Source organism: Melanotaenia boesemani, chromosome 3, assembly GCF_017639745.1.
Source record: "Melanotaenia boesemani isolate fMelBoe1 chromosome 3, fMelBoe1.pri, whole genome shotgun sequence".
Lineage (NCBI taxonomy): Eukaryota > Metazoa > Chordata > Actinopteri > Atheriniformes > Melanotaeniidae > Melanotaenia > Melanotaenia boesemani.
Window position 1 is genome coordinate 13,089,146 of NC_055684.1, and position 27,856 is coordinate 13,117,001.

The 27,856-nt window shown below is 37.8% G+C and overlaps 1 protein-coding gene and 1 long non-coding RNA gene across 13 annotated transcripts in view; one reads left to right on the top strand and one right to left on the bottom strand.

Annotated features, from left to right (window-relative positions):
• Nucleotides 1–27,856, top strand: part of ptprt (protein tyrosine phosphatase receptor type T) — a 360,770-nt gene that overhangs the window by 15,160 nt on the left and 317,754 nt on the right. The gene's annotated exons all lie outside the window — the stretch shown is intronic.
• On the bottom strand, nucleotides 1,739–27,680 carry LOC121637012. Its single transcript, XR_006009791.1, has 3 exons — nucleotides 27,670–27,680; nucleotides 18,569–18,574; nucleotides 1,739–1,817 (listed from the first exon to the last, which is right to left on the bottom strand). It is a non-coding gene; the product is annotated as an uncharacterized LOC121637012 (long non-coding RNA).

Sequence of the window (27,856 nt, forward strand, 5' to 3'; positions counted from 1 at the left end):
ATTGCTAAGTAGTTTTACTGCCTATAGCAAACCAGGAAACTGGGATGTCTACACTGTAGTGGACACGGAAGTGAAAAAAGGTGTCAAAATATCTGTGCTAGCCCCCTGCTACTTTGTGGCTAATAAAAACTAACCCTGTAATGATGTTTGCTCTGTTTGAGTGTTATATCTGTGACATTTAGCATCTTGCGGCTGCAGGACAGGTCTTATTTAACAGCATGAAGAAATGACCAACAGGGTCACATGGGTTGGGAACTTTTACATTTTTGTTTAAGAGAACAAAAATGGCAAATCTTTTTTTTTTTTTTTTTTTTTTTTTTAACAAATAACACAAACTTTTGTAAATAAAAAAATGTAAATAATTAAAAATAGCTGAAAAGCACCCCCCCTCCCACTACTGCATTTCCCAAAGCTTTCAAACAGAACAGAGCAGATTTGGGACTTCGATGATAGCCACTTTAGAGTAATGAATCATCCTTACTATGGATATACTTTAAGTTCTCCACGACTGTACACAGTCAGATAATGGTCCATTAAAACACTCCTAACAAGCATGGACCTGCATTAAACAGGTGCACAACCAGTTTTAGCATCATGAGTGCAGTTTTAAATCATCTCATCATTTTAAAGCTCAGATTCGCTGACAATGATGTTGTCAACAGTCTGTTTTTAATTGTTAAACTTGTTCGTACTTTTTTACACTTCCTCATATGTTTTAATGTTGAAAAGTCTTTTTAAAATGTTTCAAACTACAGAACACATAAAATTCTCAGATTTTTTTCATCATGTGATCATCTTAAATTGGACATCCAATATAGAAAATATTCTTTTTCTGAGATGATTTAAGGTGATTCTCTTTTTAGAAAGTCTGTATGAAAGTATTTATAAATGTTCATGACCCTTTATTAATATGTCTTAATCTTTTCTTTCATTGTGTCTATTTTCTAACCACAATTTGTGTAACTGTCAGTTTGCTGGTTGTCAATTCCATTAAACTTGCAGTTGTGTGAAAGTCAGAAGAAACTTCTATTACTTTTGTTTCATTGCTGCAAAGCAGTAGAGGATGTAGCTATCTGAGATTCTTATTCTCACAGGATGTCAGTCTGTAGCCCAGAATAGCATGACTGACAAAGGAGCAACAAAACCTAAAGAATTGCAATACCAGCAGCTGCAGCAGCAGCCAACCGTGTCGGCTGTGTCCGTGTTTTAGAGCAGACTGACTGTGGCACGAGAGCAGCCCTTTTCCTTCCTAAAGATTAAAAAAGGAAAGAGATAACAAGAGAAATAAGAGAAATAGGCTATTAGAAAGCGAAAGGAATGACAGTAGATGAAAATGTGTGAGATAAAGGGAGAGAGTGAGGGAAAATGACAGCGTAGGAACAGAGAACATAGAAATTCAGTACTGTCTTCACCCACCCTTAATGCTTTTATATATTAAGTTATGTATTGGTGCAGCAATTTATTAAAACGTGCAAATAAAAATGTAAATTCAGTATATGAGGCAACAATGATGATGATCCCTCTTCAACAGATTCATCACTCCATCAGACCTGTTGCCACTACTTATTAGTTCAGTTCTTGTGTCATGTGACCTCAGCCTTTTATCCCTGTTTCTCCTCCCTATAAATGGTTATTACTTAACAGCCTCCCTTGCCTGGAGAACCTTTCTGATGAGGTTTCAGCCAACAATAGATGGATGAAATGAAGATCCAGATGCATCTATCAGGTCCTGTGTTAGGTCTTTGCTGGATTTGTTTCTATTTCTTCAGCACATCAGTTTCAGATCCTGCTCATCTGCTGTAGGTAGGATTTTAGTGCTGACGCTGCTTCTTTTTCCACTTGTCCAGTTTCCTCAGATGTTTTAAGGTAACACGGCACATCATGCTGAGCTGTACCAAGTTTTCCGATTATAGCTCTTTGGGAATCACCTTGCTACTACTAAAATCCTATTTTCTCTTTGTCAACTTGTTTTATCTTTGGTGTTTTTCAGAGATGCAACAAATGAAATGAGGAAAAAAAGTTTCTCTGTGACAAGATGCTGAAAACAAAAATCTGATTTAAAACTGGTTCCTTAATTTTTTTGTTATATGTCGACACAACAGTCATTCATCCCCTGAGTTTTTAGCCTTTTTTGAAAAGATTCATGGGTCAGTGTTAAGCGGTTAAATAAAAATGGATTGGCTACTTACTAATGCTTAGAACATCAGTATTGCTCATTTCTCTTCAGCAGTCCTGAAACCTTCTTAGCTGAACTCACATCTGTAATGTCAGGCCCTGCATCCCGTTTGTTTCTGTTCATGTCTGCTGTGTAACCGCTGTAAGGGACAGGGAGGAGAAGCTGCAGCAGGAGAGAAAAGAAAGGAAGGAAACAAACAGAGACAAAGGAGAGCAGATAGAGACAGAGAGGAGGTGTAATCAGGGCAGAATGTTTGGTATTAAGAAGTATTAGTAGAAGTGTAAGCCATAGACAGTAATGAACTACCATGCTGCTCAATAGACCACCAGCTTTGGCACTGAGCCCTGTGTGTGTGTGTGTGTGTGTGTGTGTGTGTGTGTGTGTGTGTGTGTGTGTGTGTTTTATTAGCAGGAGAAGGCAGCAGCTCTGGGACGAAAACCCCCTCAACTTATCCCTCTTGAGGTCCTATTAACCTTTACTCAACATTCACACACTTAGATACACACACACACACACACACACACACACACACACACACACACACACACACACACACACACACTCATTTTCTGACTGTCCCACTCAAATACACACTCTTGTGCGCCCTTTTATTTCTTTTTTCACACACACACACACACACACAAACACACACACATTTACTTTGTGTCCTCACTAAGGAGATTTAGGAGCTGGTTAATTGGTTGGCTGAGGCTGATATTCTGTTGAAAGTTAATGCCACCGTCATGCATGGCTCCCCGCGGAGAGGGTTGTCCGACTAGCGAGGTGGTATATGTGTGTGTCTCGTCCTTTGCATCAGATATAATTAAGTTCACATTCATAAACTTGTATTTCTAGACAGGATCTTATTAAATTTATGGGCTTAAAACAGTGTTGCTGAGTAAAATATGGTGCTGCTTGTTTAGCACAAGCTTCCACATGTGATTAATTTAAGATAACAACAACAGAAACCACATCACTGCAGAGGTATGTGAGCAGATCAACTAAACTGAGTACAAGTGAAGGTTTCAAATCTAGAACGACATGGATATTTAATCTTCTTCATGAGTTTTTACTGATGAAATTTAGGTAAAACTATTTTAAGGTCTGTTAACAAACACCAGCCATTGTGAAACATCATCTGGTTGTTTTTATCATGGAAATACTCATGAGCACATCCAGTTCTTGTGGTGCATTTCCTTTTGCATTTGCACCCAGAGGAATTTAATTCACTGCAATGGACAGTTTTGACACAAAACATCCCAACACCAAAAAAGTGTATATGTAAAAAAGCTCCACCATCACAGACTGCAACTGAGCATACCAAGCATCAGTTTAGTGGAGTTGCATCAAGCTGCAACAGAGTCAGGCCTCCAAACAACTTTAATTTCTTGACTTCCTGTCTCTTCAATTCCAGTGAACATGAAGTGTTTTGGGTCAAATTATAGTTAATAATATTTTGATTTTTGTAAATTATTGTTCAGAATTTGTTCCCACAATAATAGCATAACGTATAACTCAAATGCACCAACATTCATCTTCAAAATCAGGAATTTCAGGACTGTTAAATGCAACAAAACCAAATAGAACATCAATAATAAAATAAATTTGGACTAAAACAAGAGAGATGCTGGGCAGATCGTCTGCATGTGCCATCATTGCCCTGAAAAACAATAAGTTCATTTATGATTATTGCTTAGTTTGTATGCTGTACTAGTTCTTGTTAATCTGACTGGGTTTGAACATTGGGAGGGAAGAAGTGGAGTGTTAAGTCAAGGAACAGTGGTACCTGGTAAAACCTGCAGCATATTTACTCAAACAACAACTGCTTCATCATCAGTGTTGGAGCTACAGGATCCAGTCAGCTGAAAAATGAGAAAAGATGAAAACAGAATTTGTTTAGGTTGGATTCTTAGAAGTCTTTGAATCAGCTTGCATTGAGTCTTTATGTGGTGCTTTGATCTGGTTGTGGGAACTTTGCCACAATACTTGTCAAGTTATGACCGAAAGCGCTCCTTTCTTTGTGAAACTCAGTCTGTGTGAATAATTTGAATTTTCAGTCTATCGTTTGTCAGCTTCAGCTTCTGAAAGCTTTCCTTAAGGGGATTGTGCTTGCTGACATTCAAGTAATGGTAAAAAGCCAAAATTGTCAACTGAAAGGTGTTAAAGGAAATTTTAAGCTCCTTATTAAATTCCTCAGCATTTATTTATTTTACTTTGAGTGAAAAGATGCCCCAAATCTTCACAAATGTAGTGATCTGTCTTCTCTCTTTAAGTTATACAAAGAAAAGTTACTGAAATTACTTCTTGTCCTTGAAGAAGACATACTTTTTTTTGATAGGGACACAAAATCACGGACTGTTTTGATATATTTTTTTGTAGATATTAAATAGAAACATGTTTTAAATGTCAGTGATTCAGGTATGTTTATTTCTATTTACTGAAGTTGGAAAATGGTAAAAACCAAAATGGAATTCCTTTAAAATGATGTTATGTTGAAAACTAGTTTGTGAAACTGGCACAGTTAAAGTTTCAGACTGAAAATTAAAAACAATAAAAAAAAATGTCCAGGAGGCAGCGGATCACTTGATTTGTGGGACTTTCAGCCAGAAGACTTGGGTCTATGTCCTGTTTAGTTTAATTTGCAATCACTGTGTGCATCCATTACTTTAAGATGGAGCTCTAGAAGAAAACTGTATCGACTGAAGCTTTTGAGCCACTTCCTCAGAAGGTTTTAAGGCTAATAATTTGCAGTTTGTGGCCCAGATATATCCAAATGTCCAAAATCAGCCACCCAAAAATAAATGTGGTTTCATGTTTTTTTTTTAAGTATTTATCTCGAACATGCAAACAAAATAAGGTGCAAATTCATTTGTCTCTTTGCCTGTAGCTTAAATTAACAAAGAAACCCGGTAACAACATTAAGAAACAACAACAACAGAAAGTATAATTACATGTTAGAAAAAAAGTGAGAAGAAGCTGTGCTCATTGAATCCCACCTCTTAAAAATCGTGCAGCAGCTTTTTTTTAAACCAGCTGTAGGTGTGATATGGAAGCCTGGCTAATTCCAATAAAAACAGAGTTCCAATAATCCCGGCTTGAGGTAATAAAAGCATGGACAACTATCTCAAGGTGACGTCAGCCACCTTAACTGAAAGAAGCAGAACTTTCCAACACATTTTTACACCTAAATATGCGACCCTGGATTTTTGTTTGTGGTGCCAGAGAGGAAAAATCAAAAGAAGGGGTACAGCTGGATCCACTGGATTTAAACAGCAAGACCTCTGTCATTTTTCATTAACATTGAGGAAATTCAGAGCCACCCATCCCCTGATCTCATTGAGACAATCACGGAGAGGCTGAACAGAGCCATTACACTTTAAAGAGAGAAAGACTTAACAGTCATCAGCGTATAAGTTGAATGGCTTGCCATGCTTTCTAAAATTAGCACCAAGCAGCAGCAAATAAAAAGAGAACAAGCGAGGACCAAGAATGGAGCCTTGTGGCACCCCCCAGTGGAGGGCAGCAGTCAGCTGTGTTGAAAGTAGCTGTTAAATCTAAAAGCACAAGTAAACACAGTCCCCAGAATCAATTGCTAAAAATATGTCATTTAAAATCCTTAAAAGAGCTGATTCAGTGCTGTGGTATGTAAAGCCTGGTACACACAAAACGAATTTTGGACTGTTTTTGTCCCGATTTTGCTCTTCCCAAGCTTGGACGGCAAATGCCCGATCATCGTGAGATGACCCTATCATTTGCTCTGAGGTGTGTTACGAGTAGATTTGTCCCGATAATCTGCTCCAAAATGGGTCGTAGCCGACAATTGGAAATATTGAACATGATCAATATTTTAGAGCTGATTTCTGAGGAACGCCGACGACTCGTGCATTGTGACTGTGTGGATGGTGACGTGGTATGGAATGTAGCCAATCAGAGAGCGAGTTGGCTGGGGAGCGAAGAAGTAAATAATGTCAGTTTTCACGCCGTCTCCAGTCTGTTATTTTTTTTTCAGTTCTAGCTTTTTCTGTTAACAATAGCTCCAAGAACACCATCATTCCCTCGTCCTATATATATCATCTTCCATGCTGCGTGTTGTGTTTTCAGGTTGTTGCTATGTTTCTTCTTCTTTGTTTTTTGCTGGTTGTTGCTATGGTTCTTCTTCTACGTTTCACAGTTTGTCCAGCTTGGAGGACTAGATTGTAGATGAGTTGTGGGACAACATCGTCATGGGTGTGTTGTTCTGTCATTGGATTATCGGAGCACACCACACACAGTACGATCACAACTGATTTTTTTATCTTCATGTGTGAGGTCTTGACCAGATAAAAAAATCTCATAAGATTAAAAAAAATTGTTATGTGTGCACCAGGCTTTATAAATCCAGACTGGAAAACTTCCAACATGTTATATTCTTCCAGGAAGGCCTTCAGCTGGGTGTAGACCATTTTTTTCTACGATTTTGGACAAAACAGGTAACTTGGAGATTGGCCTAAAATTGGACAAAGCTGAGGGGTAGAGGCCAGATTTCTTCAGCAAAGTTTGTACAACAGCATGTTTAAAATTGCTCAGCACTACACTAGAGGTCAAACTGTAAGAGGGACCAAAAGTAGGAAAAACCTCCTTAAGAAGACATGGAGGAACAATGTCATAAGGAGAACCAGATGGCTTTATACTGGTGACAAGCTTCTCTAACGTGGAAAGGAAAATAGGCTCAACGGGATCCAGGACAGGGCAGGGGATCAAGATGGAGGGGTCATGAGAGGGGGGAGAATTACAGGCCCTGGTGCTAACAACCTTGTCCAAAAAGAAATTATGTAACTTATAACATAGTTTTCTGGAAGCTTCCAGAGGGTCAGGTTCATGAGCATTAAGAGCAGTGTTAATTGTATTATAAAAAACACAAGGACTGTAAGAGTTGGGAACTGTGATGTCAGAGAAATATTTTGCTCTAGCAGTTTTTACAGCTCTTTGATAACAACACCAACTCCCTCTCAGTAACTCAAAAGTTACTTCCCGTTTGTCCTTTTTCCACTTTCGCTCATTTCTCCTGCACTCCCGTCCAATGGCACAGGTATGGTCACCTAAACCAAGGGTCTGATCTGGGCTTTCATCACCTGGTTTTAACTGGGGCCACAGAACTCAGGACAGCATTGCACAAAGAATAAAAATGTAGTGCAAACTCTTCAGTGCTGGAAGACACAGAGGGCTGCAAAACTACATGATTTAAAAACAGCAGAGAAATGAGCAGCGGTGGAAGAGTTAAAAACACGGCAGCGCCAAAAAAACGCTTGTCTGATTTATAAGGTGCTACACTCTCTAGCACCCCCTCCACTGGGAGATTTCATTAATCGTTGCATTAGTGTACGGAGGACAACGAGGGCCACCACTAGAGGAGATGTGATAATCCCACACAGATGTACCTCTTTTGGTCAGGGTGTGTTATCTGTCCAAGGTGGAAAGCTATGGAATAATCTACCACAAACATTAAGAGAATATCCTACATCTAACTCATTTAAAGCCCAATTAAAAAGTTGGCTTTGGTCGAATCAGGAGTGTACCCACATGTAACATACACTGTAACATACAATAAACGAAACTCTGAAGGGCTCTGTAAGTATGTAGTGATATTGAGCTTTGATAAGTATGAGTGTTTGTAATTTGTGTATGTGTAAGTATTGTGCAGGTATAAGTATGTAGTGATATTGAGTTTTGATAAGTATGAGTGTTGGTAATTGTGCATGTGAATGTACTGTTTTAGATATAAGAATGTGTATTTTTATATTGGTTTGTAAATACAAATTGTTTCTATATTGTATTATATTGTTCTCCCATTTCCCCCAAATCCCCGGGACAACGGATGGAAATTAGCATTTGCTATAATCCGGTATGGTTACATTAATGCTGTAGAAGCCTGTCTGTTCATTAACATGCACTGTCCCGCTCAAATAAATAAATAAAAAAATAAAAAAATAAATAAAAAAGCAGGAGTGTGAGGTTTAGACTGAGTAAAGCCAAAAGCATCTATTAAATCTAAAAAGTCCTTCACAAGAGGCTTCCTTTTTAGAACAACAAATGTGAATATTAAAATCCCCAACAATTCAAATTTGCTCTTATCTTGACATAATTTCACCCAAGAAGTCAGAAAAGTCCCGTAGACATTTTTTCTTACTTTGGTGGAACACAGATCACTGTGCACAGCAGCGGAGGAAAGCGGCCCAGCTGGAAATGGCTCAGTTCAAAGCTGGAGAAAGTAGTCAGAAGGGACTGCTGCTTGCAGTCAAAACAGTCACCAAACCTCCTCCATGACCTCATGACTTTGGGGCATTGAAGTATAAACAGCAGTTGGGTAATAGTTCCAAAAAAACATTGGACTCATCCAGCAAGATCCATGTTTCAGTCACGCAGACAAAGTCCAAACCCTAAAACGTGAAAAAATCCTATCCTACATATTTATACCACTTCAAATGCAGTTTAGATTTAATGCAATTATAAAGCAGCAGGTCAGATATTCAAACAGAATGCTAATGATATGCAAAGGAGCTGCACTTTAATTGAAAGGCTGGTCTGAAATGTCTAAGTGTACATTGTGCTAATAAAGGAAAAGGACTAACAATCTTAAAGCAACTAAACTTGACATACTAGTATGAAGCACAAACCTCCTGTTTGTAAAGCTGTTTGGCTGACTGTTTATCACACTATATTTGTCTTGGGTTATTTTTTAGGTTGAGTTTTAAAAAGGGATCTAGCTGTCCTTGGCAAGGACATCAGTGTTTGTGCATGTGATCGTGTTTGTAATGTGTTCTTTAATGTGTTCTTTTCCTTGTGTTTGTAGCTGTGCATGTAAAATATAACAGGTGACTGTGGATGTGTGCTCCCCCTGGAAAAAGAAAAGGAAATAAGATCACAGTGTGTGGCGCTGAATGAAGCTGACACCTGGTCTGGAGGGTGTAGAGCGATGTGTGTGTGTGAGTGTGTGATTGTGGGTCAGCTCTGTGACTTCCAGGCAGGGTGTAGGATCACAAGGTCACAAACTCGGCTTTGTTTCCCTCGAGCAGCGCCTGGGTGTCTGTCAGACAGCCTCCCCTGAAGAGCGTGCTCTGTTCGGTCGGTTAAAAACTAAATATGTGTGGGCCGAGCTGTTATGAGAGTTTGCATTAAAAAGCAAATTATTTTAATGATGTGAATTTAGGGAATCCTTCAACTAGTTTTTCTTAGAGGTTATGTTTATGATTGTTTACTTCTAGACATTAATACTTAATCTAATAATATTTTGTTGTTAAGGCGACAACAAACATGGAGGCAGTAGGAATTTGTTGGTATGTGAGAATGTTTATGTCAAAAAGGGAGAGTGATAAATGACTTTTATTCACAGTTTCACACACTGGGGCAGCCTTGCGGTGTGTGTGTGCATATGTTTGCATGTGTGTTTGAGTTTTAGTTCTGTGCTGTTGTCCGTGTGTGTGTGTGATTGGCAGCAGTAATTGGTGTCTGGTTGGTGAAAGAAATGGTGAATAAATACAGTCATGGAATACTGATACTAGCTCGTTGGACTGAATACCAAAATACACGCAATCATACACAAACTGAGCCCATACACCAAGTACTGATCAAATACATAGTGACAAATACAAATGCTGTGTACAGATTTTACACTTGTGTGCACATAGTATAAAAAGATGTTTTCTGACTTTATTATTTGATAGAAAATTTACTGCCAGGACTCTCTTGTCAAAGTTATTAGTATCACTAAGCTAGTATTGAAATCAGTCGAGACTAAAACTGACCTACAGAATGACAGGACCGGACAGACAGAGGGAGGCTGTTCCACAGTCTGGGCATTGCCTCTGGTTTTTAGCCTGGCTTTAGGGACAACCAACAGGAGCTGGTCAGCTGACCTCAAGGGCGGACTGTAGGGCTGCAGCAAGTCATTTAAATAAGATGGGCCCCTAATGTGCAAACACTTAAAAACAATCAATAAAACCTTAAATTTAACATGAAAACACACAGGACAAACAACTTTTTCTCAATTTTTGGTGAGGCAGTGTTGCAGCGTCACTTACAACCCTGGCTTTAATACTACAAGGTTTTCACTGGAATTGTTTAGATTTACAAATTTCTGGAAAAGGTTCTGTCTTTACAGAAAACTCTTGTTTTAAAACTATCAACCATCAAATCAAATTCTTCGTATTGCCATCATCCACCCCAAACTCCACCTACAAGTTTTGTTGTAGACTATAAATGTGGCACCACTTGCATTTATTTAAAACAAAGTGTGCCTAATCAAAATCCAGTCAGTGATTACATTACACCTCAAGGTAATTGGAAAAACTATTTAAGTTTTCCTCTCTGCTGGCTAATTAAATACTTTAAACATAATTTATAAGTCCTTTCTTCCTGCTGTTGTTCCACCAGATTTTAGAGCAGTTTCTCCCTTGATGCTCTACACACCACAGTACATTATATATATATATATATATATATATATATATATATATATATATAATGTTTTTTTAAAAAGTAGAATTAGATTTCATCAAAAATCAAATTGTAAAATCTTGTTCTTACAAAGAGACTAAAACATGTATTTCATTTATAGTCAACAGAAACTATATTAATTATGCTAGAAAGGCTACTTGTACAATACAATAATATTTAATGGGTCACTCACAAACACGGGCAGCCATATATTTTTAATGAGCCTCCACACACACACACACACACACACACACACTCACGGACATACAATACTTTCGACTTTCTTATATGTTGTAAAAACTTGGTATCTAAAGACATATTTCTGCTCTAACAATGCCTAATCATGATCCTTTCTCCTTGTCTCTGTTATTTGTTATGTAGTTCAATGCTAAGAAGCACCCAGTAGCCAAAGCCTCTTGTTAGCTTAGCTGTGCTGCATAAAGGTTACACACTGCATTTGCATTTAGATGAGTGAGGAACTGAGGAAAGTGAAGGAGGGAAGTAGAGGGAAGAAGTAATTATACCTCACGCCGTGGTTCATTTAAGTGATTGGTTGAACGTGTGTTCATGTGTGTGGGATGGTTTTATGTTTATTATTTGTGGGATCCAAAAGCTGGATTCTAACTATATTTGTGGGGCCCAACAGCTCTGTGAGGAGTAAAATGCTCTAACACAGTAACACAGTATGGTGTTACAAAGGGATGGTAGTTTGTAAGGAGTCTCCAGAAGTGTAGTAGCACAAGGGATGTGTGGATGTGAGCATCTGTGGAAATGTGATAATGAATTTTCACTACACATAACTGTAATGTGTGTGCGTGATGCTTATATCATCTGCCAAACCTTTCCCAACCAAACCTAATAGAACTGGTACATAAAACCTATCATCATTAGGATCATCTTGAATCACCAACAAGAAAACATTGCAAGGCATTTTGGCTCATTCTTTGGGGCCCTACCTCATTGTAAAGGCGACTAATCACGTGCTGTGCAACAATTACAATTTTTAGTTGTGCTTAATTGCAAGAAACTTTTGTGATTTATCACGATTAATCATATTGTTACACGGAAAAGGTCCTTTTCCTTTAAAAGTACAGCTATATGAAGAAAATGCTGTAACTTTTAGTTTACTAACGCTAGACAAATAAACAGCTTTTAACAGCAGTTTTTTCTTTGCACAGTAACAGTTAAAATATTCTTGTAAATCTCACCATAAAAACGAATGAAATAAAATCAAATATTTATGAGAAAGAAGGATGACATTTTTAAGATTTACTAAATACCGAAGGAACAATGTGTGATGAATATCAGCATCAGGTGAACAGACAGAAAGCGGGATAAGAATGTTGAAGCTTCTAGATGGTGAGGAGAGAGAAATATTCACAATATGCACAATAATTTCCATCCATGCACCTTTAGTGCTTCATTATCCAGATTTCTGGCCTATAATTTCTCTAACCTTTCATTCTTAGCTCGACTGTTTAGCTTCAGCTCTGCACCTGCGCCTTCTGCTACCGGGAGTTAAGGGGTTAAAATCCGGTTTTGCTATTGTAACCTCAGGTCTATAAATGTAACTATGTGTGGTATCCACAGAAAGTCCAGAATCTTAGCTAACAGCTCAGTAAAACCATTTCTATGACCACCAAACAAAGACCAGGTACACAAAGTCTGAAAACATATGTAAACAGAAATTATGATTCCTTGTGTCCTGCTAATGGCATTAAAACACGGACAAACGACTAAATACTGAAAACACACATTTCACAGATTGCGTTATGACCAAGGTTTACCAAACAAGATGTAAAAGAAGGCCTACTTTATGTTTTATGTTTGCAAAACACAGTCATAAAACATATCTTACCTTTGCTGTCTTGCCTCAAGATATATCCACAAGGATAAAACCACATTTAGTTTAAGAAAAAAAAAAAAAAAAAAAAAAGTTTATTGTAATGCTTTGGGAGCAGTTTCCCATCCAAAACCAAAATTTTCTGCCCAGCTGCATTGGTTTGATTGGGCAAAGAGAAGTTTTGGTTCTTTTTCTTCTTTCTTAAGTGCCAGACAGAAAACTTTACTTCATTTGATAAACCCACCCTCTCAGACACATCACTGCAGCAGGATGAAACATGGAGGAAGAGGTCTTGGAGAATCTCCTTTGGCCTCTGCATGTGGTTTCTGAATCAGTGAGCTAGAACTTCGAAAAAAAAAAGCTTTACAATAATTAGCACTGTTAATTACTGAATTCGTTAAAGCAATAATAACTCGTTAACATGCTCAGCCCTAATATATATTGTACTAAGTATTTATTTACAAAAGCATGTTTATACAAGTGTCTGCCTGAGCCTGCAATGTCCTGAAGGATGTCATTTGTGCCTTTCATCACGCTTGTGCATCTGCTTCAACTCTGACATCTGATGACTGTCCATTTTTATGTACAGTACAGCTGTATGTGGAGCTAATCAATAAAACACGAAGTAAAATTCAGTAATTTATGAGCAAATAGTACTTAACTCTGATATTCTGCCAATAACCAAAAATGTCAGAAAACTGGCTCTTATGATGACTTTAGTCCTAGGACGGACACACACACACACACACACACACACACACACACACACACACACACACACACATACAGAGATCCACAAGCACTTGATAATAAAGGTGGTGTCTAACACCTTGCAGCTACATGACATTTCCAATTAAATAATTCACTGTGTGTTTGTGAGCGTGTCATTTAGATTGTGGGTTAAAGGCTAATTCCATTTACACACACTGATAAACCAGACCTGAGTTATTGATCACTCCCTCACTTTCACTGCCTTCCACCTTCTGCCATTTCTCTTTTTTTCCTACTCCTCCCCTACTTTCTGTCTCCATCACAGTGATTTCATCTCTCACTTCATTTTATCTGCTCTTCTCCAAGAACTGATAAAGAAAGACACCAACCAAATAGAAAATTAATAAATTAAAAACGAATGGTTAATATCAGAGGTGGGACTTGATTAAAAACTGAATCAAATAATAAAGACAGACATTAGTAATGTAAACTCAAGCTCTAGAAATATCTGGAAAAATACATTTAATTGAATTGTAATTCAAAGTAGTAGAAAAAATTAAATGACCTAAAATAAAGTACCATTTTAAGTACTTTAACTAACAGCTCCGGCTGTTCTCTGATTAAGAGTACAATATGTTACAGTACTTTTTAACTTTTTAAATATTTTTTCCACACTCTTCTGTAATAGGCATTATTACCTGATGTTAAGCCAGGGCGGCATCAGCCAGTGTCAGCTTTGTGTGTCTCATTTCCAGTCTGACCCTCTAGCAGAAGCAAACATCGTAGCTGCTTTTGGGTGGGGGAGGGGCCTGCGGCAGCATCCGCTACTCATAGAGAAAGTAAACTTTTCATGTCAGTCTCAAAAAGTTCCCAATGACACCAGAAAAAGTTTCTATATTTGTTGCTACTTGCTTTTTTAAATTGAGTTGCTAAAGGGGTCTGAAAAGTTGCTAAATATAGTGCCAAAGCAGCTGTGTTAGCTGACCTATTAATGTGTGCATTTCATGTACTAGGAAATTGTGTACTGACAAACATGTAGCATTGTTTGGAACACAAACCCTGATAAAATGTGATCATGTTTTGCTAGAAATTTTGATGGTGGTGATTTTAAAGTGCCATGACATTGTCCATAGTCACTGAAACAACCCATGTACTGTATGTGTAAAAAAACAACTATTGTTTGCAGTTTTAACCTCCTTTCACACACTCACATAATCACCTTGCTGTAACTGGCTAACACCCAGCTGTGCTCGGACATGAAAAACCCAGCTGACTTCACAGTGATGTGTGCATGTGCTTACATACCCTTGTTGTGGGTAACAATGTGTTTTCTTACTGTTACTAATAAGCATGCAAGCTCCTCTCTGTGTTGTTTGGACTTGGCAATGTGTTGATGGATGACCGCTGAGTCCAGATGCGTGTCTACAATGTGTGCACCAAGTTCACAGCTGATTGATTTAGTAACCATAATGGTTGAGCCCAATTATGGTGGCAGGGGGTTGTTGGGTTTTGTAAGTGTGTGTGTTTGCTCTGCATGACTGGTCACTCATGTTGAAAACCACGTGGAACAACATTCATGATTTCTACTGTTCTTTTTGAAACCTGCAAATTGAATAGGCTGAGTGGACTTTGTAAGATCTGGTGTATGTAGAAATTTGAGGTTTATTGGCTAATGAGGGTTTTATAATTGCAGTATTAAACAAAATTAAAAGAAGGGGATTCCTTCAAAGTAAAATAAATGTTTCACATGACAGTTTTAATGAAGATATGTTGTTCTTCTTAAAAATGCTTTATATAAAAGAAGCAGGAGCCATCTGCAAAAGCAGCTAGTTAAAGTGTAATGAGTAATTTCAGTTTGATTTTTGTTGACACTGAAGAGAAAAGGAAAAACGTAGAATTAAATAAGGGAAAAATACTATGATATCCATTAAAGAGTACAAAAATGGCTATTTCTGCACGAAGATGGATCTGGAAACTGTTCCGAGGAAGGATAGTAAACAAAAAATCAGACAAAAGCAATAAACTGCAGAGGCTCAGTTTAGGTATTAGATTTTGATGTTTAAGCCTACTAAATAAGAGGCTACAGACCTGGCTCCAATAAACTAATTTAAAGAAATTGCAAGGGACAAGAACTTTAATTTTTGTCTTTGCTTTCTGCAAAATAGAAAAATTGCATATAAGTAATTAATTTGTCTGACCTTTCATGGTAAATAACAAAGAAGGAGGGGAAATAAAGAGAATTGGGAAAATGAATTGGAAAATAAACAGCTTAATTATGGCTGTGTGGTTAAATCAAAGAGCAGTGCAGCATCAAGTCATGTCAGCTCACTGGTAAAAAAAAACAAAACAAAAAAACACTTAAAAGTTTTGTTGTTAAGCAGAGCAACGGTCAAGTTATTTATTGTCTAGAAGCACACAGTATAAATTGAAAGCTTATGCTGAAAAAAGAAAATACAATCCATTTGTTGTTTTTTCTAATGTCCCTGCTTATCCAAGAGAAGCAGGCAAATAGGAAGAGAAAAGCACCTGTTTTGGTGGGTTTTTTTCTTTTCCAGTATTGTTGTTCTGCTAGAAACTGCCTCTGTCGGGAACATTGTTGTTAGTTAAAAAGTCGTCATTTGTGTTGAAAGTGGTGGATAGAAGTGTTGGTGAAATGTTGCAGACACCACCGTTGCAGTAAAACAGGATCACTTGATGTGTCATTTTTAACTCATTTCATGCTGTCACTCAGTCAAGAGCCTTTTATATCAGTCTTCAAAGCACAGGATACCATTACTTTCTAATTCTGGGTCCAGTGCTATGCGTCATGAGTGTAGTTTGAGGTGGAAAGTTAAGAAACAGCTAAGCTTCTTCCAAGTGGCAGCGGATGAACCAACCAATCAAATCACCCAACTAATTGTACATCTGAGCTCATGACTGATTGATGCAGCAGTAACCATCCAGCCTTTAGATGTACTTAGTTCACTTAAAAAAAGTGGTTGATTAAAGTTAAGAAGAATGTATAGTGAGGCATTTTATTACACAAATATGTTACAGCAGAAAAATTCACCCCCCTTGTCCACACAGCAGTAAGGACTCAGCCCATAGCTGTTAGTAAACCAGTTCAGAAAACCCTTCATGCCCAAAAGTGATAATTTTGTCATTTTGAGCTCCTAACCAAGCACTAGTATTTGAAGAGTAAAGAGTAAGAAAAGTTTGTTGAGGTGTTAGAAAAATATTCTACATAGCAGTTTTTTGCACTTTCATCTAGTTGTTAATTGATAACACCTAATTCTGGTGCCACCATTTTAATATTTACAGCTTTGTACTAATTATCTTCACATCCTTCCAGCTGAATCCTCTTTAGTCCCTTTCTTGTCTTTCTTTTGGTCTGTTTTTTATTCACAGAAAACACCTGACGAGACCTGCAACATAAGTCCCTTGTGCATTTCTGACAACTGTTCAGGTTAAAGTATAAACAGGGACTGCTTTCTGCTGAGAATGTCCAAAGGAAATTTAGTTTTTAGTCTCAAATGTTTCTTTTTTATCATGGTCTAACACTCCAAAGTGATTTGATTTTTGATAACCAAATGCTAAAAAATCAAGGAGGTAGTTGGCTTATTAGCTACATGCTAAAAATCTAAACAAAACTAGAATAAAAGTGAAACATTTCATACATACTACATCACTTTGCAACAGATTAAAACGCATTAAAGTTCTTGTCTGCTGACGATTGTGCACTGCTGAGTACTTTAGAGCCAATAGAAGTTCAAAGCTAAATGAGAAGGAAAGCACAGTGGTTAGCAAGACAGTGTGCTATCATTATCATGTTGTTAGCATGTTAGCATGGTTGAATGCTAAATAGCTAGTGACTGTGAAAACATCTGCTAGAGGGAAACCATGTCAGTCCAAAGACTTGAGTGATGAAAGTTTAATTGGGCTGAAAACCTGCTCTCACACGGGCAAACACAAAAACAAATGCACACAGCGATACACATCCTTATTCCACATCACTGATCCTAAGGCTCTAAAATTGGAAGTGGGATTTTGTATGCAAGGTAGTTTGTGGCTGTGCGTTGAATGCAGAGTAGATTTGTCTCTTTTTTTTCACCATCCTATATTGTCCAGCTTGTTTTCAGAGAAGTGGAAACCTCATTTATTTCACACATTCGAATAATAAATCATCTAAGTGAGTTAATTCATGAGCCTAATTAAATTTGCATAGTATAATTGCACCTTAAGTTCTTCCACACTTCTACTCAGCCCTTTGCTGAAAAGTAGTGTGCATAGTTTCATGCAGGGGGTGAATTAGTAAGGTTGTTTTCTTACTCCTTTTCCTTCAACCCTTTAGGAAGGGCTAGTTTTCAAATGGTTCTCAAGGATTTTCTGCCTTGCTGCTTTATTTGGATCACAATCATGTTACTGCGCCTACTTCTTTTTCTTTCTTCAATATTTGTTAATTTCTTTATTTTCAAACAGGTCAAAATCTGTAATAGTGTGTCTCTTTAAGATAAACAGCTAATTATCTTTCATTACATTATCACTTAAATGTATGATTTGATTTATCACAACTGAATAATTAAGACTGTGTTTTTAAGTTATTTCAAGGCATATTTTTAAGTCACGCATAAATAAGACAAATGAAACAGACGGCATGAACATGTTTGTATTTCTCTCTATGGGAAAATTAGAGAGTTGTTACTGTAGATGAAAGGATTAATTAAAGTGATCAAACCTCATTTGAGCCACGATTAAAAAAAAAAACACTGACTTGCAACAAACCAGATGGATTGTTGCCACGATACCATGAGACTCAACTACATAAAAGTTCAAGGCCTCTTTAAACATAATATCATCAGGAGTGCAAAAAAGGACACATCATGAAAGAAAAGAAGATGTGTAGGAGTTGTAGTTTGTGAATTTTTTGGTAATTGAAGATAGCTGTGTTTGGGCAGGGACTGTATTAGTATTTTGATGATTACACTTAGAATTTAGTCTGATAAGATTATACGATATGTACACACTCAAAGCCCACTTATTAATCTTTTCAATTGGTTAACACAAACATCCAATTAGCCAATCACATGGCAGCAACTCATTGCATTTAGTCACATAGACATGGTCAAGAAGACTTACTTCAGTTCAAACAGAGTGAGAAAGAAAGGGGATTTAACTGACTTTGAATGTGGCGTGATTGTTGGTAATAGATCTATAATGATCTATACCAAAATGTCTTGTTGATGTCAGAGGTCAGAGGAGAATGGGCAGACTGGTTGGAGATGATAGAAAGGCAACAGGAACTCAAATAATCACTGGTTCCAACCAAGGTCTGCAGAATAGCATCTCTGAACACACAATACGGGGTGTCACTGCTGTTAACTAAGAACAGGAAACTGAGGCTACAGTTCACACAGACTCACCAAAACCTGGACAACTGAAAATTAGAAAACATGCTGATCAGATGAGTCCCCATTCCAGCTGCTCATTCAGCTGGAAGGATCAGAATTTTAGGTGGAAACAACATGAAAAATTATTCAATGCTGCCTTATGTCAATAGTTCAAGCTGCTTCTGCTGGTGGTGTAATGGTGTGGGGGATATTTCTTGGCCCCTTAGTACCAACAAAGCTCAAATAATGTCCAACTGGTTTCTTGAAAATGACACAGTCACCAGATCTCAGCCGAATAAAGCATCTTTGGGATGTGGTGGAATGGGAGATTCTCATCATCGATATGCAACTGTGTGATGCCATCATGTCAATATGGAGCAAAATCTCTCAGGAATGTTTCCAACAACTTGTTGAATCTCAAACTGTTGGCAAGATAAAGCTGATAAAGTGGCTGATGAGTGTAATATAATCAAATATAAATTTCTATACCCATTAATGTAAAGTATTATGTGTCCTGCTGTGACAAACTGGAATCTTTATAGTCTAAAAGGCTAATAGTTTAAATGGTTTAATCATATACCTTTTAGAAATTTAAGATTTGTTCATTAACTTAAATATAAATAAGAATAAAACACCATTCAATTTATTTCAGTTAAGCTTGAGTGGACCAAATTAAGAATAAAAAAGTAACTATAGTCATTTCCTATGCCATTTCACGCCAAAATTAACAAGTGGAAGAGGAGTTTTTAAACATTGCTCATCTGCTTCAATGGAAGCATGATCATTAGCAGCTTGTTTACTTTCAGTACACCAAAAGCTTTGTACAGACTCAGTCAGGTCCAACTTACACAGCGAAAGCTGTTAATGCAATGCGGAATTAAAGTCTAAATGTTTGATTTCACCGCATGAAAGGTTTTTAGGAAGTATTCACTTGTAATGTTTGCCACGATTCACATTATTGATACTCATCTTTGAGTAAACAGGACTGTATGTATGTTGCTTTTTGCATTAGCAATTTTTTTTCTCATTCAGCACACAAACCAGGGGCTGTGCATCAGGAGATTTATAACATTTCTGCATCAGATCCTGTGGGATTGGGGGAAAAACCACCTTCATTAGCTCAAATATTTGAATTTCTGCAGTTAAGTTTAGTTTTTGTGCTATAGGAAGAGTAGCAGGGGAGAAACAATGTCTGGCTGGGGACAATGAATGAGGTGTGAGGAGGGAGTGGAAGTATCCCTTGCCTTTTACAAGATAAGGTATTTCACTGGCACAAACCATTGACCTGACCAGGAGCCCCCCTGTCCTTCAGTGTGTCCCCTCTGTGCATGTGTGAATGTGGTGTTGTCCATGCATAGGTAGCGAAGCAGCCAGAACTGTGACAGGGTGGAGAGTGGGAGGATGTATCTGTCAAAGGTTCATTCTGGTGTGTTCGTGTGCTTTCTCTATGTGTGTATGTGTGTGCATGTGTTGACCACTGTTGAAAGCTGTCAAAGGGAGACAAGTTGAGGTGAGGAGAGGTCTCTAAGGTGTTTGTGTGTCTTCATATGGGAGAGAAAGTGATTCTATGCTCATGTGTTTAGGCCCTTTGTGAGTTTTTTTGTGTGCAAGGCTGTGTCTACTGGGCTGTGTTGAAGTTCTGTTCCACCCGACCACCCCAGCCCAGAAAAACTGTCAATCATCCAGCCCCCCTGCCCCGCCCCTGGCCAACTTCTTCGCCTCTTGCCACACATACATACATACACTACGAACAACATAAAACTAAACCTACTTGCAGCAGTATATCAAACACTATTACAGATTTTGACCTTTTAAATTTGTTACTCAGCTTTACATGATATTAATGTTTTTCATCTGACAATGAACATCTACAAAAAGAAAAAGAAGGTCTCCATCACAGTATATAAAGAGGAACTAACAAGTCCAGTCACCCACACAGGTGTTGGTTAGTGTGTGTAGCTTTGATTAGCATCTTTGACTGGGAGACTCATTAATCACAGTCATTCTGGCCGCTGTCGTGCATTACAGATAAAGCAGCACGCTGGTCGATTTTATGGCCCCATCTTATCCTGTTTTTGTTTTTTGAAGTTGCAGCATTATCATTGGGCATAGTGAGAATATTTTAAAAATTTGTTAACAAGGCAACTTTAAAACAACACTTCTTAACTTCTTGAACAATATCATGTCTAAACAAGACAGCGATACTTACATGTGCGATACTAAGACAAATGTTCATATTATAGAGAAAACGCTACATTACCCTGTTTCATAACTATGTTATTGTTTGTGTGCGCGTGTGTGTGTGTGTGTGTGTGTGCGTGAAGATGCAATGAAAACTAATGTTGAATGGAAGTTGCCTTCAGCTGCAGGATGTTTTTTGGTCCAAGGTCACTGACAGGTGAGCTGGACTCAGAAAGGGGTAAAAATACATCACAATTTAATGTTTCAGTCTGAAATAGGCCATTGTCAGCCTCTGGAGAGAATACACACATACACACACACGCACTGAGAGGCACAGCCACATATCCACATATAAAATCAGGACAAAGATGAAGAGCAGGGGGGTAGGTGGGTGTTGGAGGGTTGTGCACCTGTCCATAGTTATAAATATACAGACACACACAAACACATGCACACACCCCGGAGCCCTTCGATATACATGTCCTTGCTCTCCGGTCGGGTTGAGAGGCTGACCTGGTTTCAACAATATGACCTCAGGTGGTACGAACTCATTCAAAAACACAAGCAAACAATGGCATTTAAACAATGAACCAACTCTGTAGGTTTACTTCTGTCCTTTATGGCTCATGTAGTGGATTTTTTCTCAATTATTCCACAGACAGCCTTGACGGTAACTAAAAGATTACAATAATATTTACATGAACTCACCTTAAATAAAATCTTCACCCAAAAATTTACAGATTTATGTCCTGAGAACCTTTTCTCCTCCCAGAAGTTTCGCTCGCTGTCCACCGGTTGTCTGTTTTAAGATTTATGTTCACACAGCAAGTAAAACAAACACAAACACACTGACACACAGATGGAGAAGATGCGACTCAGCTCATTCCCCCATAAATTCCCTGGTAGTGATCCATCTTTGACACGGAAGAGAGAAAGAATAAATTTTGTCTATTTACCTCACTCTGAGGATAGGTAATCAATATGTGTGTGTGCTGCAGTCACTGCTTCGCCAAGACCTCTCTGCCGATATCTGTGTGTGTATTTGTGTGTGTTTAAGTGTTTAATCTTAGTTTCATAGATAAAACATTGGACAAACCCAGGCATGCATGTGCACATGTGCATGTGTGTTTATGTGCGGGGTTTCAAGTAAAATTTTCAGTCTAATAGTTTTCTAACAAAAATCCAAACATCCCCAGGTGTTTACAGAGTAAAGGCTGAGTATAAGGGTAAATATAAGGAAAACAGGTAAGCATCTGGAGAAACAGCGTCCCATGTAGCGGGAGATTCTCCACATGAGAGTCATAGCAGGAGATTCTCCACATGAGAGTCGTAGCAGGAGATTCTCCACATGAAATTCATTCCCACAAAAGAAAACTGGATTGTAGATGATGATGTTGAGACTGGAGACTGTTGTTTTTTGTACATCATTTTCAGGATGCTGGATAAATGTATTGAGTTATTTGTAATAAAAGCCCTTTTTATTTTTATTGACCTGCTGCTTTTCCTCTTTGATAATTCAGACTTGTCAGACAGAGGAAGCTCAGCCCTGCACCAGTGTCCACGGTAAAAAAACAACAAACAAAACAAAAAAAACACCATAAAACACACTTTAGGTCAGCTTGCACATAAAGCCTGTTTCACTCCCATTTCTGGCTCAGCTGACCAACTTGGATCCCTGCAACCTCTTTAATTTTACAAGAGATCAGTTTGGGATGTCATACGTGATAAGGACTGGGGGCTAGTTTTAAGTAAAGAATAAATTATGTACACCTTCTCACTGAGAATTTTCATAGGATGTCCTGTTATTTTAGATATTTATTTAGATATTTAGCTAGTTAAACTCAGGAACATCTGCACTCTTAAACTCATTGTTGGATTTTTGTTTCATGTTGCAGACACTTCCATTCCTCAGTGCAGTCGGCTTGTAATCACACATGTATGTGCAAACATGTAAATAACTGGTTCATATTTTAGTTCAAGAAGATAGTTGCACATAATATTATGCTACAAACCAAATCCCTGGTTTTCCAAATTGGATTAAGAGAAAGTTATTTATCCAACTATCTTTGTGTGTGTGTACCCCGAATTTACACCCAGGGCAAAAGTTACAACATTACATACACAGCTCAATATAAACAGTTATAGTCACATAGAATTCAGTAAAAATCCACCTCTGTTGTCCGGACAGCTATTAATGTAATTAGATAGAAACTAGTTCAGCTTTTTTTGGGATTTTCTAGCTTGATACAATGTCAACATCTCAATGATAACTCGATTCAGTAATTAATCTTTATTTAATTTAATTAATCTTTATTTGTATTACATCAATTTACAGCAAAATCATCTCAAGGCAATTTTTAAAGACAGTTGATTTCAACCCAATTTATTGTAGTCCAATTTTACATACATACATTTACATACAATAAACACATTCATTATATGATTTGTCCAGTTTATAATAACATGTTCATATCAGCCAGCCCATAAATAAACAAATAAATAAATAAATAAAATTAACCAACTAAAGATTGCATAAAATCTTCGATTTAATTAATTCCCCTAACCATCTGCCCATCTGGTTGGGGGTGGAGGGGTATCAGACCTGGTTGTTGCGTGGCATCTTTTATTAGGCAGTAATGTGGGTCCATATAAGTTGAACAGGGTGAAAGTGTAGCATGACACCCAAACCCCTTCAATCCTGTAACAGGTGTTTTGTGGCAATAACATGATAATACAAATTTTTTTAATAAAAGGGATGAGTTTTTTTTGAGGATTTATACCTGGGCTCTTGTATCTAACATCTATGTTAAAAGTTCATCCATCCAAGTGGTGGAAGAAAGCAGAAGGATGCTAAAATATAAAACTAAAGTTTCTTTACAGGATTTAAAAAAAAAAAAATGATCAGCACTCCTTTACATAAAGTAGATCTGAAGCCGTAATTAATGCAAATGAAAAAAAGCCTTATGTATAGCCACACTGAACTGTATGAATGTTCAAACTAAAATATTCTGACTGTGATTATTGTCAAACTCTGTTCAGATGTGCCAGCAGTCAGTCTCAGTTAGTCCAGTGCTACAGAGTGAGCCAAAGAGGACCTAAATATCCCACATCTGCCAGCATGTTAGTGTGTGAAGTGGAGGCCAAATGCTCAGTGGTGCCCACGACCCAAAGCATAGCTGAGAGGAGCTTTTAGTGTCCCAGCTAATTTGAATTAAGTACAGTATTAAGCCTGCTGGAGTTGCAGAGTGAATAGCCACTTCAACCTACACGTCCCTGCTCTGAATATTTACAGGGATTAAACTTGCTTTTCCTTTGCTTAAGGGAAAATTATGTATTCAATAAGCAGCATGTTGGCGGAGCACACACAACTGGCCTTCTGTGTGTGTTGGAGAGTGATGAAATTGTTCAAAGCAACTGAATCATGTAATAAAACACTTTTAACTGAAGTATACATACAAGTTTTGAGTTGCATGAAAAACTATGTAAAGTCCAACTGAAGTGGATAATACCTCCTGTTTGATGCTGTAAAACTGGTGCAGCCAGACTCACTACTCATACACACAAAGTATTACACCAGTTTGATTGTACATTTTCTGCACATTGAGCCACAGTGGTTTTGGTTTCAGACCTGTTTGGTCACATTTTGCACCCATCCATCACTCACTTTGGTCACGAGTAAGCTGTGTTCAAACTTTGATGGATAAAAAATCTTTGTGGTAACACTGAGCATCGTCAGCTCAGGTAGGCAGATGATTTGTGATTGAAAATGTCTCTTTAGTGAAAGAGATCCCTGCATATTAAAGATAGATCGTATTTCTGATGGGGTGAAGGTGAGTTGGCAGTTGAATGAATCAGGTACAAGGTGCTGGAAGGTCTGCTAATGACGACCGGGATGTTGGGGCATAGGAATGGCTTAAACTATCTGTTAAACATGTGGAGGAACTGGAGGCTGACCAAGGAGCAGATGTCTGAACCATAGCGATGACAAAAATGTTGCGGTTTGATGTAACAACACAAACACATGTTGACTAGCTCCACTCCACCTTCCTCACCTCTTTCTGCCACCACTTGTCTTTATTGTGTTCAATAAATAATTACAATAAAGTGGAATGAGTCAATTTACATCCTGGGTTGCTCTGATCTGCATCCAAAGCATTCCTTCAGCACCGTAAAAAGCCTGAAAGTCTTAAAAATAGTAAGAAAGAGGTAATGGGTGCTTTAGAATGCAAATGCTGCATTTTCACTCAAGTCTGATTTTAGTGAGGGAAATGTGTGCTTGCATGTAACAAATCTGTGTTTATTGCTAATGTATAAACCGCTGTATTCATTAGGGGTGTAACAAAACATTGATCTACATGGAATCAAGCATCAATAAGCCAAAAGCATCAATCCAAATAGAAAATATCAATAAAACATTGATGAGGTAATCATATGTAAGACTTCTTTAAGAAAGAACATGTGGAATTGTTTTCATTTGCTTTGCAAATATCAAATTGTTATCCATTTAATTAATATATTTCATCATGGTCAAACTTGTCATTTTACACCCTGAATATCAGCTTGTTTTTAAGCTGTGCCATATTTATACTTTCACCAGGTGATTGAACAGCTTATATCCCGTGTGTCTATGGGACGCAAGCCTAGGTGTTATAAATACTACATACAAACACAAATGTCACATTTTGGCTGAGAAAGACTAAATAAATAAATATTTTAATCAATACACACAATCAATACAGTTTTCTTCCTTTAACTTCCACTGTGACTAAAAGGCTGAGCCAAATCTGCCCATTAGCAACTTTTACACTTTGTAGTTGGCTGTATTGTTATTTTATCTATATTTCTACTCATTTAAATATATTTTTTCTCACCATGTCAGAGGCATGTACATTATGAAAATCTTTGACAGGTCTGTAAACACATGTGCTTCATCTGTGTGAGCCAATGACTGTTTGACATCACACACAAAAACACAAACACTGTGGTAACTCACAGCTTTCTGGTCCATTATTAACCAAAATGTGTCAAAGTTAATCTTAGGTGTTAGATATAAAAATGCATGCAGGTGAGCGGAAATAAATGCACTGAGAAGTCACTGATATTCAGTTGGACTTTACTGTCAAGGGACTTTTCTCAGTCATGAATGAAAATAGAGTAAGCTGAGAAAGGTATAATGATAATAAAGAATAAATTGGTTTGAATTTGAATGAAAGATGTCGTTAACAAAAAGGTGAGAGATACAAATAATAAAAAAGTATCATCCTCGATTCAGATTCAGGTTGACGTTAAAATATAATTTATTTCAAGTTTGATCTTTCTTCTTTTCTGACACCAAACAGACAAAGAAACAACTGGGCGCAAAACATTCTTGGTGGAGACAAAATTATAATTGTCACTTAAAAATCCGAGCAGTCCTGCAAACTGACACTTGAACCTCGTTCTAATGCCTTCCTCTCCTACATCCTAGCAGCTTAGCACTACTAGATAATAAGTTAACTCTTCTAAGAAGAAACTTCTTTCCTTTGAAGCATTGCTGGTCTGAAAATACTTTGATGTGAAATCTGAAGAACCAGATTGTGCTACCTTCCGTGTAAAGGTGTAAACAGCTTTACCAGCCTATTTATGCAGTTTAACACCAAAATCTGTCTCCTTTTACGAAGCCTTTAAAAAAAAAACTAAAAAACAAAAAAGAAAAATCTCAAATGCTGGGATCAAATGCATTAGATACTTGGTAGCTGAAGCAATCATAAATCATTTAAGGAAGGGCTCTCATTGCGGATCAAACTTAAAAGATGGAAGATGACTACGAGGAGAAGTCTGAGTCTGTCTTTCTTCACCTGTGTAATTTACTGTGTTATCTTATATTTCATGCCAATACATTGTAGGCATGGCTGTGAGAAAAGAAAGGGCTGGATTGTAGAAAGATGAGACAAGAGAAGGAAATTGCTTGGGGGAAGAAAAGGATGAGATGGGAGATTAAGGGAAGGGTGAGGACAGGGGTGAGGAGGGCAATAGAAAGCACATGAGGATGATGAAACAGAGGGGAGAGGAAAGGGTGAAAGCCAGAAAAGTGGCGAGTGAAAAGCAAAAAAGACAGGGATCAAAACAGAATATAAAAGGAGAATAAAGGGCAGGAGGGGATAAAATGAAGGTGGTTAAAAAAAAAAAAAAAACTGAGTTGGGAGAAAAAAAAGAGGAGAAAGTGACAGAGGTGAAGAGTAGCAGAGAAACAGTGAAGAGAGGAGAACAGGGAGGAGGCTGGTACCCCTGTGGTTTTGCTTGGGGGGAGGTCTGGACCTGCTACCTCCCTTAATGAGCACCGTAGAGAGGGTGTGTACAGCTGTACTCCAGTGTGCTGAAAAGTGTGTTATCTGCCTTTCTGTCTGTCTGTTCCTGTCTGTAAGTGTGTGTGAGGTTTTATTCCCATGGCAGTAACTGTGTGCTCTTGTAGATCTGTGCTTATAAGGGCCAATCTGAGTGGCAGACCTTGTTAAAGTTAAGGATGGAGGTAAAACCACTGCAATCTACAAGATCTCCAAATGACCAAACCTGCTTTATGTTTCCTTCTATAAGAGATTTTTTGTCTCATGCTGTTTTTATGTTGACTTGACAAAAATACATAATGACGTCAAGCTGCACTGAAGGACATTCTGCAAACATTTCCTTTGGGTCAGCTTTAATCTCAATGTTTCTTCATAGTGTTTTCAGATTAGATGGGAAAAGCATTTTGCTTACTTTAAACAACCCAGAAAATCCTTCAATTTTTAATATTTCACATTTCTGAATCACATTTTACAATGCAGTTCATCTACAGAGTGAGGGGTGCATCTGATGAATCCTCCAGGTGAGTCTGATAGGTTTTACTTAGCAGGAAATAACTTTCATTTCTTCCTCCCCAAAAAAAGATACTAATGAAAGACACTGTTGTGATAAATTTTAATTATTAGATATCACATTCAGCAGGTTGATCTGGGAGTCGCAGGTGACTTGGACATTTATGGAGTGATATTCCTGCGGTTGAAGGAATGGATCTGGTGTGTGTGCGGCCTTTTGCACCAATAGTGTTAGGAAGACCAGATGTAGCATTAAATCTGTCTCGACTGCACC